Here is a 5,399-nt window from a genome sequence, read left to right on the forward strand (position 1 = left end):
TTTTAATCTACAGTTCATTACGAATAGATTGTGGTCAGAGTCCACATCTGCCCCTGGAAATGTCTTACAATTTAAAACCTGGTTCCTAAGTCTCTGTCTTACCATTATATAATCTATCTGATACCTTCTCGTATCTCCAGGGTTCGTCCATGTATATAACCTTCTTTTATGATTCTATGGTGAAGATATGCTCTGTGCAAAATTCAACCAGATGGCTTCCTCTTTCATTTCTTACCCCCAATCTATATTCACCTACTGCGTTTCCTTCTCTCCCTTTTCCTACTCTCGAATTCCAGTCCCCCATGACTATTAAATTTTCGTCTCCCTTCACTACCTGAATAACTTCTTTTATCTCATCATACATTTCATCAATTTCTTCATCATCTGCAGAGCTAGTTGGCATCTAAACTTGTACTGCTGTAGTAGGCGTGGGCTTCGTGTCTATCTTGGCGACAATAATGCGTTCACTATGCTGCTTGTAGTAGCTTACCTGCGCTCCTATTTTTTTTTTTATTCATTATTATACCTACTCTTGCATTACCCCTATTTGATGTTGTATTTATAACCCTGTATTCACCTGACCCGAAGACTTGTCCCTCCTGCCACCGATCTTCACTAATTCCCACTATATCTAACTTTAACCTATCCATTTCCCTTTTTAAATTTTCTAACCTGCCTGCCCGATTAAGGGATCTGACATTCCACGCTCCGATCCGTAGAACGCCAGTTTTCTTTCTCCTGATAACGACGTCTTCCTGAGTAGTCCCCACCCTGAGATCCGAATGGGGGACTGTTTTACCTCCAGAATATTTTACCCAAGAGGACGCCATCATCATTTAACCTTACAGTAAAGCTGCATGCCCTCGGGAAAAATTACGGCTGTAGTTTCCCCTTGCTTTCAGCCGTTCGGAGTACCAGCACAGCAAGGCCGGTTTGGTTAGTGTTACAATGCCAGATCAGTCAATCATCCAGACTGTTGCCCCTGCAACTACTGAAAAGGCTGCTGTCTCTCTTCAGGAACCACACGTTAGTCAGGCCTCTCAACAGATACCTCTCCATTGTGGTTGCACCTCTGGTACGGCCATCTATATCTCTGAGGCACGCAAGCCTTCCCACCAACGGCAAGGTCGAAGCTTCATGGGGGGGGGGGTTGTTAATTATATGGAGCCAACAGCACCCAGTGTTCACAGGCGATCACCCATCCAAGTACAAATCGGACCCGATGTTGCTTAACTTCAACTTCGGTGATCGGACGAGAAACGGTGTATTCAACATGGTATGGCCGTTGGCTTTAATGTGGTAGCGCAAGGAAACGCGCTGACACTGGGACGCCCATCGACATCACTGGACACAGGAGTGGTGCAACGTCGTTCTTTCATACGAGTCCCGGTTCTTCGTACAACATCACGATGGTCATATAAGTGCATAGACGCTTCCGGGGGAACGAATGTTGTAAGATTTTGTTCATGATTATTATACAGGACCAACACCTGACGTGATGCTACGGGGCGCCATTGGATACACAAGACATTCATTGTTTTCGCACAGCCAGTAATCTGAATGTCAGCTATTAAATTTCGGATATGTTAACGGTGCTGCTTGTGCCATATCTTCGAGGTCTCCATGAAGTTATACTTCAACTAGATAATGCAAGACCTCATGTTGCTCATGTTGTCTAGACCACCACCTAACAAAAGGGCATTTAACTGTCGCTCTTGTGTACAGATCAGTCCAAAATATCGGTGGGTGTGAAAGGATGGCATGCCACAACAAGAAGGAGAGATCATATGGAAAATAGCTGTTAGCTGTTTGTTAGAAGATGCCTTGTCAAATCTCTCGGCACACTACGCTGTCCACTTGACCACCAGAAATGTCGCTCTCTGTAGAACGTTTGTGATAGAGTGGAAGAAATGCATCATAAGAGCTCCTTGAAGAAAAATATGTTGAAAGTGACCATCCTAGCAAAAACGTTTCCAAGGTCAGGAGTTAGTTGAAAATAAACACGGGAATTTTCTACCGCAACGTGTATCTTCAGAACTTCAATGAATAAAGTTGACACAGTGAAGACCTAGCACAAGCTGTAAGATCATAACGCCAAACACCATAGACAAAGAAGGATAAGTGCGGAAGAATACTTGACCAGAGAGGGCAGTGTTGTTAGAGTCGAGCTGCTACTGTTTATGATGGTAGCCTTGGCAATATGTGTCATTGCAGCTTTGACCGTGCTATACCTGGTTGTCCATCTCGGTGGTCTGAGATTGTCCGCACCTGGTCGATAGTGGGTGTGTGAGGCACACAGGCTGTTACGGTAGACCTTGCTGAGCACTCACTGCCGCGAGCGTGCCTTCATTCGCTCCGGGAGGCGATGATTCTCAGCTTTTCTTAGGACTTGTCCTGCTGTAGATCAGGAATTTTAATTACATGCAGTAAGCGTTTTTAGTGTTACCCCGGCGGAACGCCGAGTAAGTTTTCTGTTCTGAGCAGCCTGTATGTATGTTATTATTATTATCTGTCCATCACTCGCTGTAAATATTCTTACACGATGTTTGTGCTTATTAGAAATGGCGTAGTGCACGTAAATTTCAACGTCAGTGTTTCGCTGGCGAATACCCCACACACACATACAACTTCCTCGACATCTTCTCTTGCAGGATTATATGCACACTGCAGTATGATTGAGTTGGCTTGTAGACATCTGCCTGGCTCCAAGATCACTTAAATAACTGAAACCCTTAGGCATAAACTAGTGTCATATAAATTATTATTTTAGAAATTTTAGCCTCCATCGCCATGTAATCAAATCACAATACATTAGTTCTTACAGAGGATTCCTCATAAATACTTGATCTTTGAATCACCATTTGCAGACGTAATAACACAGAACTGCTAAATAACTGCAGTTTGGTTCCAATGGCTCTGAGCACTATGGGACTTAACATCTGAGTTTATCAGTCCCCTAGAACTTAGAACTACTTAAACTAACTAACCTAAGGACATCACACACTTCCATGTCCGAGGCAGGATTCGAACCTGCGACCGTGGCGGTCGCGTGGTTCTAGACTGAAGCGCCTAGAACCGCTCGGCCACTCCGGCCAGCTAACTGCAGTTTATTCACTAAACAGGTATTTGACATGGTCCATCGTCTGTGATATTTTTGACTATCCATCCAACGCTATACGATCAATTTTATGAAATTAATTCCAGTAAAGATTCCTTTTCCAATAGCATGCCAAAAGACACATTTTTATGACGTTATTATGTGTTGGTTACGTATGCACCTGATTTCATTAGTGTTGGTATGGTGATCTTACGTAAGGGACATTTTTTAAATGACAGATACTTCGTATTTTACGTTTTTCCTGAACATCCTGTGATTCACGTCTACGGGACATAAAGACTATTCACCTTCGCTGTTAATTATAGACTTCTGATCCTTAATTCGACCCGAAGGAAGTGGTTCATTGGTTAAAGCGACAGTCTCTTGTTTTGAACAAGCAGGGGTAAAATGCATGTAGTGAGATAAATCAGCCCGTTCAACTAGGAAAGACTGTAATGCAACTTTTATGGCTAACCGAAACAAAGATACCGATTAAGTTGCGTCACTTGTGATATATGCTCTGAAGCTGACTGAAGGTATATTGCGAGGTATTCCATAGGTCAATGATGATCAAAATTACTCGAAGGCAATCGAGTGTTACGACTCTAAAACAATTGTAATTTAAGCCAGTGATATTCGTTTCTGAAAGTGGCAAATTAACAAATGTTCAGGTTGTTTTATGAAAATGTTGGATGCAATTATTTACTGTACTCATTTTTTCTGTCTGTAGCGTTTCTCAATTTATTTGTAGGAAAACACTGGTTATAACGTCGAATATTTTAGTTTTTGTAGTCCCAAATCATATCTTTTATGTACTACTTATCTTTATGGTATTAGACATAGCTATTAATTGACTGATGGTGTATAATTAAAGTTACAGCGTCGTAAAATGTGCTCTATGGACACTCTAAGTTTGGAGCACTTTAGATCATACATTCCTTTGGATAAATTATAGCTAAAACTCCAAAATTGTTATTAAACTTGCAAGAAGGGGCATATCTCTCTCTTTCGACGACCAAATCGTTTAACTAACTTGTGGTACACTGCAGAAGACGACGAAACCACTTTACTCCATGTTGAATCTATTAACTGTGTGTCGCGAATACCTTTCGTGTACACAGACAAGCCAAAATATTATGACCACTGCCAACCGCGACGTTGGAAGACCCCTGGTGGCGAGGGCACGTGACAAGGTGACAAAAGTACGGAAGCGGATCAGACACGGACGGCGGATCATCCTAGGGAAGATATGGGCTGCAAATGGGGAAATCGATTGAGATAAGCGACTTTAACAAAGAGCAAATTATTATTACACAGAGCCTATGAACGAGTATCTCGAAAAGGACAAACTGGTCGAATGTTCACGTGCGACTGTCTTGAGCATCTACGGAAAGAGGTAGAAGTACAGTGAACCTACCACTAGGAGCTAAATGGTTGGACGTCCACGACTCTTCACAGAATGTGGGGTTTCGATGCTTGTTTGCTCTGTTCAGTACGATAGATGATGATCTATGGCATCTCTGCCGAAAAAGCACAATGCTGGTGCACGCACAAATGCTTCGAGCCAACTGTTCGTGGTACGTTGTTGAACATGGAGCTCCGCAGCCGTCCACCCCTACGTGTTCACACGTTGACCCAACGACATCGTCAGTAACGACTGCATTGAGTAAGGGACCATCAGCATTCGACAGTCGATCAATGAAAACGCGGAGGCCTTTCCGGTGAACCACATTTCTGCTGCACGAGGTCGATGGTCGTCTCCACGGACACCTGCTCGAAACGTGCAGCGCGCCACGGACGCAGGCCGGTAGAAGCAGTATTACCCTGTGGGAGATATTCTCCCGCGTTGGCGTGGAATTTGTGCTGGTGATTAAAGACGCGCTGACAGCTGCGAACCATCTGCATTCATTCATGCTCGATGTCTGCCCCGACGACGGTGTTGTCTTTCAGCAGTATAATTGTGTCTCTGAGCCAAAACCGCGATAAATTGATTTGAGAAGCATTATAGTGAACTAACTTTGATGTCTCGGCGACCAAATTCATCTGATGTAAAACCTATGAACCTATCTGGATCGCCATCGGCAGCCATCAGCGCGTACGCAAATCTGAGGCCGTTACTTACGCCAATTATATGACCTGTGCATACACATCTAATTCCACATAGCTGCTCAAACCTACGAACAAGCTCTCGGATCCCTGACACGTAGAACCAGTGATGTCTTTCGTTTCAAAGACGGATAAATAAGCTATTAATTAGGTGGTCCAAATGTTTTGGCTCATCAGTGTATGTTTTAACAATAGA

The 5,399-nt window shown here is 43.4% G+C and overlaps 1 pseudogene; it reads right to left on the reverse strand.

Annotated features, from left to right (window-relative positions):
- Positions 1-1,165: 1,165 nt before the first annotated feature.
- LOC124723463 lies at positions 1,166-1,290 on the reverse strand (annotated as a pseudogene).
- Positions 1,291-5,399: the final 4,109 nt, after the last annotated feature.

The sequence above is a fragment of the Schistocerca piceifrons genome, chromosome X (genome assembly GCF_021461385.2).
Source record: "Schistocerca piceifrons isolate TAMUIC-IGC-003096 chromosome X, iqSchPice1.1, whole genome shotgun sequence".
In the NCBI taxonomy this organism is placed as follows: Eukaryota; Metazoa; Arthropoda; class Insecta; order Orthoptera; family Acrididae; genus Schistocerca; species Schistocerca piceifrons.